The sequence below is a fragment of the Solanum pennellii genome, chromosome 3, assembly GCF_001406875.1.
Source record: "Solanum pennellii chromosome 3, SPENNV200".
Lineage (NCBI taxonomy): Eukaryota > Viridiplantae > Streptophyta > Magnoliopsida > Solanales > Solanaceae > Solanum > Solanum pennellii.
Window position 1 is genome coordinate 59,839,857 of NC_028639.1, and position 10,323 is coordinate 59,850,179.

The following is a 10,323-nucleotide window of genomic DNA, read 5'->3' on the forward strand; positions in this document are numbered from 1 at the left end:
TATGTAATTTGTCTAAGTGTTGTTGTTGAGCTACGTGCTATGTAAACTGTGAGTTGTTAGGTTGGCTTGATTTTTAATGCAGGCTGTAGTTGTGGAGGTTCGGTTGGGGGTGGTAGGAGTACCCGTATTTCATCCCTTTAGCTTGTGTTTAGAGGTTTACTTGCTGAGTACCGTGTGGTTTGGTACTCACCCCTTGCTTCTACAAATTTTTGTAGGTTATGAGCCTGGATTTTTGTTGCACTTGTCATTCTCTTCTTTTCCGAGGCTTCTTGGAGATTTGTCAGGTAGCTGTTTCCATCGCAGCAGACTTTCTTCTCCTTAATTATGCTCTTGTTCTATTCTAGAAACAAGTTCATTTGAGACTTGAGTTTTTCTTTTGAATCAATTGTAATACATTAGAGGCTTGTACACGTGACTACCAGGTTTTGGGATTTTTATTAAGTTACTTATATTTTATCTCCGCACTTTATTGTAATGATTGAGTTTTAGGCTGACTTGTCTTGGTGGGATAAGACGAGTGCCATCACGCCCATTTTTGGGTCGTGACAAAATGGTATCAGAGCCCCAGGTTCATAGGTCTCACGTGTATACAAGTCGAGTTTACGTGGAGTCTCAAGGATCAGTACGGAGACGTCTGTACTCATCTCTGAGAGGCTATAAAGATTACTAGGAAACTTCCTTTTCTTCATTCTTTCTCAGCGTGCGTAGTTACCTTCTTTAGTACTGAGTTGTTGTATACTCTTTTGACAGATGACGAGGACTAGAACTAATGTTAATGGTGGTAGAGGGAAGGCACTTCCCGAGGCAGTTGTTGAGGCCCCAGCTAGGGGTAGAGGTAGATCTCGAGCTAGAGGTCGTGCTAGTAGTACGATAGTAGCTAGAGGTCGTGGACGTGGAGCAGCACCAGAGAGAGGTCGTGCTAGAGAGGTCTCTCCAGAACCTCAGATTGATGGCAGAGAGGACCAGGTTCCTCCAGATCCTGTAGTCACACCTTGCTTCAGGATACACTATTGAGAGTGTTAAGTGTGCTAGAGGGCTTTTCTCAGGGTAGTGGTGCAACCGCCACACCACATGACTCTCGTACTAGAGAGGGGGCTCAGACCCAAGAGCAACAACAAGCTCTAGTTGTTCAGGATGCGGTGGGGCAACTACCAGTAGATCCCGCGGTTCAGAATGATGTTGCACCAGCTGTTGGGGGTCAAATTGCACCGGTGGTTGTTCTGACAGAGGATGAGCAACGTAGATATGAGAGATTTCGAAAGATAGACCCACCTCAGTTTCAGGATGGGAAGAGCGAGGATGTTCATGAGTGTCTAACTACCTGTCGAGAGTTACTAGAGGTGGTTGGATTAGCTGAGTCACATGGGGTTCGATATGCTACACTCCAGCTTCATGGACCAGCGAGAGACTGGTGGAGGACTTATTCGGGGGGTTTGCCAGTTGGATCTCCTTCAGTGACTTGGGAGCAGTTTGCTAGTGCATTCCAAGATCGTTTTATCCCATGGAGCGTGAGAGAGGAGAGTCGCTTGAGGTTTGAGAGTCTGATATAGGATGGTTTATCGGTTACAGAGTATGAGACGCGTTTTTGCCAGTTGTCTAGGCATGCGTTGGCCATTATTCCAAATGAGACAGAGAGGATCCGCAGATTTGTGAGGGGATTGACTTTCTCTATCAGGTCAGCTGTGTTTCGGACATCTAGGGAGGGGGCTTCTTTCCAGTCCATTGTGAGCGCCGCCAAAGAGGCGGAATTGATGGAGAGAGAAGAGTTTGGGGACCCGAAAAGGTCCCGTATATCAGGTCAGTTTCATGGTGACTCATCTGGAGGTAGGGGATCACAGAGAGTGAGTGGTTCTTTTCAGCAGCGGGGACCTATTCATGCATCTATGCCGACATTTGAGGGTGGCCAGACATCTAGGGGTTCTTATAGCCCGGGTCAGGGCTCTACGGTTCACAGCAGCGACCTATAGGGCGAGGCAATTATAGTGGGTTTTCAGGGTCCACACAGCAGTTCCCAGGTCAGAGATTTTGTTTTACTTGTGGAGATCCCGATCATCTAATGCGGCAGTGTACTTCTCAAAGAGGTCGTGGTGGGCCTCGACCTAATTCTTCATTCCAGACTAGACCACCAGCACCACAGGGTAGAGGTCGTGGCAGAGTTCAGTCAGGTAGAGGTGATAGAGTTTCTAGTAGTGGTGTTGCAGCTCAGCAGAGTGGGGGTAGAGCTACCACCCAGGCTGGAGGTGGACGATGAGGCCACTGCTATGCTTTCCCGGGGAGACCTGAGGCGGAGACCTCTGATGCTGTTATTACAGGTATCATCCCAGTATGCCATCGACCTGCGTCTGTGTTGTTTGATCCAGGTTCTACATTCTCTTATGTGTCTACGTATTTTGCTGCTAAATTTGATATGATATGTGATAGCATGATTGTACCTATTTGTGTTTCTACACCCTTGGGCAAGCCCTTAGTGGTGGATCGAGTGTATCGATCCTGTCTTGTTTCTTTGGCTGGGTATGACACTTGGGTAGACTTAATCATTCTGGGGATGGTAGACTTTGATGTTATCTTGGGTATGGATTGGCTTTCTCCTTATCACGCAGTCCTTGATTGTAATGCTAAGACTGTGACTTTAGCAATGCCTGGTGTTTCGAGGGTTTAGTGGAAGAGTGTTAGTGGTTCTTATCCTAGCAAGGTTATCTCTTTTATTCGTGCTCAGAGAATGGTGGAGAGGGGGTGTTTGTCTTACTTAGCGTTTATTCGGGATACTAGTGTTGAATCACCTCCCATGGACTCTGTTCCCGTGGTTCAGGAGTTTCTCGATGTATTTCCTTCTGATCTTCCAGGTGTTCCTCCCGATAGGGATATCGATTTTGCTATTGATTTGGAGCCAGGCACTAAGCCTATTTCTATCCCTCCATACCGTATGGCTCCAGCAGAGTTGAAAGAATTGAAGGATCAGTTGCAGGATTTATTGAGTAAGGGTTTTATTCGCCCTAGTGTATCACCTTGGGGTGCCCCTGTATTGTTTGTGAAGAAAAAGGATGGGACTATGAGGATGTGTATTGATTACAGACAGTTGAACAAAGTAACAGCGAAGAATACGTATCCTCTTTCGCGTATTGATGACTTATTTGATCAATTACAGGGAGCATCATTGTTCTCTAAGATTGATTTGAGGTCTGGGTATCATCAATTGAAGATTAGGGCATCAGATATCCCTAAGACAGCTTTTCGGACCCGGTATGGGCACTATGAGTTTCTAGTGATGTCCTTCGGATTGACTAATGCCCCTGCAGCATTCATGGAGATGATGAATGGGGTGTTTCGACCATACCTTGATTCTTTTGTGATTGTTTTCATCGATGACATCTTGGTTTACTCCAAGACTGAGGAGGACCATGTCCGACACCTGAGGATTGTACTTCAGAGGTTGAGAGAAGAGAAGTTGTATGCCAAGTTCTCAAAGTGTGAGTTCTGGCTTACTTCTGTGACATTCTTGGGACACGTGGTGTCCAAGGAGGGTATTAGAGTAGATCCACCCAAGATTGAGGCAGTTAGAGGCTGGACGCGACCTACTTCACCTACTGAGATTAGGAATTTTGTGGGATTGGCAGGCTATTATCGACGATTTGTTCAGAGTTTCTCTACTATTGCAGCTCCATTGACTAGATTAACTCGACAGGATGTGGGTTTTCAGTGGTCTGATGAGTGTGAGGAGAGCTTTCAAAAGCTCAAGACTTTGTTGACTTCTGCTCCTGTATTGACTCTACCTGAGGAAGGTGTAGACTTTACTGTGTATTGTGATGCTTCAGGAGTTGGTTTGGGTGGGGGGTTGATGCAGAAGGGGAAAGTGATTGCTTATGCTTCTAGGCAGTTGAAATCCCATGAGAAGAACTACCCTACTCATGATTTGGAGTTGGCGGCTGTGGTATTTGTACTTAAGTTATGGCGTCATTATTTGTATGGGGTGCATTGTGAGATCTTCACTGATCATCGGAGTCTTCAGTATATCTTTAGCCAGAGGGATTTGAACTTGAGGCAACGGAGATGGCTTGAGTTGCTGAAGGACTATGATGTGACCATTCCAGGAAAGGCCAATGTTGTGGCCGATGCTCTGAGTAGGAAGACTCGTAGCATGGGGAGTCTTGCAGCGCTTAGTATTGAGAAGAGACCATTGGCTAGAGATGTGCAGATATTAGCTAACAGTCTTGTCCGCTTGCAGATTTCAGAAGAGAGTAATGGGATGATTGCTTTTATTGAGGCTCGGTCTTCTTTAGTCGAGCAAATCCGTGCACACCAGTTTGATGATGAAAAATTATGTCTCATTCGAGACAAAGTATTGAGTGGGGAAGCTAAGGAGGCTGTCCCTGATTCTGATGGTGTCTTACGGATCGGAGGCAGGATTTGTGTGCCAAAGACAGGCGATTTGATTAGATTGATTTTTGAGGAGGCCCATTGTTCTCGGTATTCCATCCATCTGGGAGCGGCGAAGATGTATCATGATCTGAGTCAACATTACTGGTGGTGTGGGATGAAGAGGTATATTTCAGACTTTGTTTCGAGGTGTTTGACTTGCCAGCAGGTCAAGTGTGAGCACCAGCGGCCCGGGGGTGTATCTCAGAGGATGCCTATTCCTACTTGGAAGTGGGAGCGGATTACCATGGACTTTGTTGTGGGTTTGCCTACCACCGTGGGTGGTTATGACTCTATTTGGGTTGTTGTTGATAGGCTGACCAAGTCTGCCCACTTCATTCCAGTTCGGGTGAAGTATACAGCAGAAAAGTTAGCCGAGCTATATATCAGTCAGATTGTGCGACTACATGGAGTTCCCATTTCTATCATATCAGATCGAGGTTCACTATTTACTTCTCACTTCTGGAAGGCATTACAGCATGGTCTGGGTACTCAGTTAGATATGAGTACAGCCTTTCACCCTCAGACTGATGGTCAGTCTGAGCGGATAATTCAGGTGTTGGAAGATATGCTCTGAGCGTGTGTGATCGATTTCGGAGATAGATGGGATCGACATTTACCCTTAGCGGAGTTTGCCTATAATAACAGTTATCACTCTAGTATCCAGATGGCCCCATTTGAGGCGTTGTATGAAGACGGTGTAGGTCTCCCATTGGTTGGTTTGATTCGGCGGAGATGGACTCTTTGGATACAGACTTGCTTAGAGATGCTATGGAGCAAGTCCGTATGATTCAGTATAGATTATTGACAGCTCAGAGTCGACAGAAGAGTTATGCAGACCGGAGAGTTAGAGCCTTGGTGTTTATGGAGGGTGATCATGTTTGGCTCCGAGTATCACCCATGAAGGGTGTGATGAGGTTTGGAAAGAAGGGCAAGCTTAGCCCTAGGTTCATTGGACCTTTTGAGATTTTGAGCCGAGTGGGAGAGGTGGCCTATAAGTTGGCCTTGCCACCTAGTTTGTTGGCAGTTCATCCTGTTTTCCATGTCTCTATGCTTCGGAAGTATATTCCGGATGAATCTCATGTGATTTCACTCGATTCTGTGGAGCTGGGTCCAGACTTGACATATGAGGAGGAGCCTATAGCTATATTGGATAGACAAATCCGAAAGCTTAGGACCAAAGAGCTTGTTTCAGTGAAGGTGCAATGGAAGCACCGTTCAGTAAGAGAAGCAACTTGGGAGACAGAGTCTGACATGCGTGCCAGATATCCTCAACTTTTTGAAGCTTCAGGTAATTACTTTTACTCTATGTTCGAGGACGAACATGATTTTTAGTGGTGGATAATGTAATGACCCAAAAGCTCCTCTTTAGAATTTTTGAATATTTGTTTAACTTAAGTTAATTAATCGATAGTTTATGGGCTAAAGTGATAATTTATTTAAGACCCTATACCATTTAGCCTATATTTAATAAAAATAAGTGAGTAAAATTTATCACTTTTAATACACAATTAATTGAGATAAGAAGTAAAAGGGGGAGAAAGGAGCGAACAAGGGTTCGGCATCGCAAATTGCAAACTGCATCCAGGTGAGATTTCAAATTGGAACTTTTCAATTTCGTAATGACTGGTAATTCATGAGGCAATTCATATGTTTTCTAAGGTGAGGATAAAGATTAGCATATTGCTTTTCAAAGTTATTGTTGTTACACGTGACTTCTTGGAAATTGGGGGACAAGTTTTAGTGCGTAATTGTTTGGTCTAATTATTAAAATAGTTATAAGTAGTCATAAGGTGATAGTGGGGTGTTTGGCTCACATCAAAAGGGTTGTAAATTGTTCCTAAAAGATGAATGATGTTACTGCCTTGAATTTATATACATGTTAGTATGTAGGTTGATTTTAGTGTTTCTCCAAATTCTTTATTATTATTGTTATGATTATTATATTATGTTGACAATTGAATTATAAGATAAACAAAATGTGAGGAAAGGAGAATTGAATAGATATGTGAAGTGGGTTAGATAACAATCTGGAAAGTTGGAAATTGTTTCAGAATAATAGTATATATATATATATATATAAAGATGTTAGTGGAGAACTATGACATGTAGTTTCCATCAATGGCCTTATGATAGGGTAGTTTGGAGGATAAGGTGATAATAATGTGCAAATTATTTCGGTCACTAATTTGGTTAGATTTTTATTTGTATTTTTTTTCTTTATCACATTATAATTTTAAGTTTTGATATATTGAGATAGGTAATTAAATATCAAATGAATTATATTATATAAAAGCAATTAAGGTTGTACTCTTAACCTTTTTCTTGAATTTGATAAATATGAGAGTTGGAATATTAATTGGCATCAAGACTTAGGGACTTTATTATAAATTGTGTATTAAAAGTGATAAATTTTACTCACTTATTTTTATTAAATATAAGCTAAAGGGTATAGGGTCTTAAATAAATTATCACTTTAGCCCATAAACTATCGATTAATTAACTTAAGTTAAACAAATATTCAAAAATTCTAAAGAGGAGCTTTTGGGTCATTACAATAATTTTCTTTAATTGAATGATTTTTTAAGATATTAACTCATTAGATCTGCCTCATAGTTGTTGAAGAGAATAGTTTTTGGTTGAGGAATCGATCAACCGTTGAATTGCATGCATTCACATACACATTGGTGAAGAATATAAGTAGTACGGAAAGAAGAAAATTGATCAAGAAAATTAATGGCTATGTTAATGTTGCCTTGAAATCAAATCTACAAATCAAAAGAATTTTCACATTCTCCATGGCGGACAACTCATACTCCAACTTTGTACAAAAGTACAACATAAAAGATCGAAGAAGTAAAGAAAAACAAACTTCACAAGTGATTTATAATTGAGATGATTTTCTTCAATATTTGTTATTTATACTATATATTGAACAATTGGAGTCTATTTACATATAGATTATATACACAAAATATTAGTTATAAGTTGGTTTGAATTTGGTATGAAGATTGCAATTTTACATTCATAGTAATTATCTTGGAATTCTAAATTTATACTCATTGTATACACAAAATAACTTTAATTTTTTGTATGAATTTGACATGAAGCATGTCATCTGCGTTTATTATTGGTGTACATTAAGTATGAATTTTTTAAATATTTTTTTGTTTATGTGTTATACACACTATTGTACATACAAATTATATACACAAAATAATAATAATAAGTTGGTATCATTTTTGTATGAAGAATGCAATTTTACATTCATATTAATTGTACTTTGGAATTCTAGATTTATACTCATTGTATGCACAAAATAACTTCTTCTTTTTTTGTATGGATTTGACTTGAAGCATGTCTTTTGTGTGTATTATTGGTTTAACGTTTAACTTAAGTATAATTTTTTGAGATGTATTCTTTGTTTCTATTTTATAAAGCCATTGTAGATACAAATTATATACACAAAATATTAGTTACAAGTTGGTTTTATTTTGAGATGAAGATTGCAATTTTGTGTGTATATTAGGTGTACCTCAAATTCTAAATTTATATTCATTATTGTTGAAGAAGAAGGAAACGGACGATTGGACAGGTCCAATCGCAGTTGACTGACTTGTCTACAACAAATGTTGATGAATAAGGAAGCTGAGGATTGGACCATGTCGAAGGAATAGGTCCTACGAAGCTGATTGACGAGTTACTACACTGCTGAAGATTTAGAGTCGCATTAGGATTAGACTAATTATATTTATTAAAATTATGTTTCGACTATAATTAAATTATGATTAGAATTATATTATGACTAGGATTAGATTACTATTAGAATTATACCACAATTAGGATTTAAGTATTTTATTATTATAGTAGTAATAAGTATTGTAGTAGGACTATAACTATAGTTAACTTAGGACTCTAGAATTCTCTCCTATATAAAAAGTATGTACTTAACATTATTATTCATCAAATCATCAATAATTGATCACATATCAATAACATCATTATTCATCAATATGATCAATATTACAAATATTGATTAACATATAAATACTATCAATAATGATCAACAAATCAATTTACCAATATTGATCAACCTATTAATCCTATCAATACAATTCTTGATTTTTCTACGTGAGATTTCTACATGAATTTCTTCATGGTATCAGAGCTTAAAGCTCTTCCACTCTCTGTGTATTGATCATAAAAAAAAATGAACGAAAAACAAAATCCACATATTGCAATGATTCATTCTACAAAAAACCATGTCAACCTCCTTACTTCACCAAATAATTGTTGCTTTCTCCATTAAACTTAAGCCAACAACCTATATCATAAAGAGGACACACATATCCAATTTATTAATATCACAAAGAATGAACCAAGTAAAAGTAGTTGTTCCACCGGACAAATGCTGAAAGTTGTAGCGGCTAAGAAGGATGCAAAAGATAGTGGCACTATTGATGATTGGAAGAAAAAATATGTGTTACTAAGGAGTTGAATCTCAAACACCTTGACCGGAGAAAGTACGCAACTAATTGTGGGCTACTCAACTGCCAAGGAGATATGGAAAATCTTTTTTAAAAAAAACATATATTCAAGCAACAAAGCAATTTTGCTAGAGGTTTAGATAAGGCACGATATCCACCCTTAATCAATTTAATGCTCTCACAGGCTTTGATATAAGGGAAGAGAAAAAAAAGTGTAATACCTAAACCATAACATGGTATTATATGCTCAAAAAGGTAGGGGAAGATGAAACGACAACATCCATATATCGAAGCATTAACAAAACAAATTTTTGCTGGGTATTCAAAGTTTTTTTTTTTTGCTAGATATTCAGAATCATAACATCAACATACCGAAGCATTGAAAAAATAAGTTTTTACTGGATATTCAAAGTTTCTTTTTTTGCTAGATATTCAAAGAAAGCTGGGAGTAACTGTTCTTCTACTCACTAGCTTGAGGGGAACTGTTGAAGAAGAAGGAAACTGACGATTCGAACATGTCAAAGGAACAGGTCCAATGCAGTTGACTAACTTGTCTACAACAAGTGTTGATGAATAAGGAAGCTGAGGATTGGACCATGTCGAAGGAACAGGTCTTACGAAGCTGACTGACGAGTTACAACACTGCTGAAGAATTAGAGTTGCATTAGGATTAGACTAATTATATTTATTATGATTATGTCTCGACTATAATTAAATTATGATTAGAATTATATTATGACTAGGATTAGATTACTATTAGAATTATAGCACAATTAGGATTTAATTATTTTATTATCATAGTAGTAATAAGTATTGTAGTAGGACTATAAGTATAGTTAACTTAGGACTCTAGAATTCTCTCATATATAAGAAGTATGTATTTAACATTATTATTCATCAATTCAACAATAATTGATCACATATCAATAACATCATTATTCATCAATATGATCAATACTACAAATATTGATCAACATATCAATACTATCATCAATAATGATCAACATATCAATTTATCAATATTGATCAACCTATCAATACTATCAATACAATCTTTAATTTCTTTACGTGAAATTTCTACATGGATTTCTTCAATTATATACACAAAAATAAATTTTGTTTATTCTATCTATTGAAGTCTAGTTACATACACACTATATACATCACTTATGGTTGGTATGAAGTTTTTCAATTTTATATGCATTTTGGCAATACATATTTTTCTGGCTTATAAAGTATGAGGTATGAAATAGATACTAAAATAGAGTACATCAAAATATTACAAGCATTGAAGTCCAATTACATGCACATAATATACACATTACCGTTAGTTAAAATAAAATATACTTTACATATGAAAAATCATATTTTTTAAAAGATAAAGTTGCATATATATATATATATATATATATATATATATATA

At 38.0% G+C, this 10,323-nt stretch overlaps 1 pseudogene; it reads left to right on the top strand.

The window, feature by feature from the left end:
• The first annotated feature begins 1,751 nt into the window (after positions 1-1,751).
• Positions 1,752-5,748, top strand: LOC107014151 (annotated as a pseudogene).
• The last annotated feature ends 4,575 nt before the right edge of the window (positions 5,749-10,323 follow it).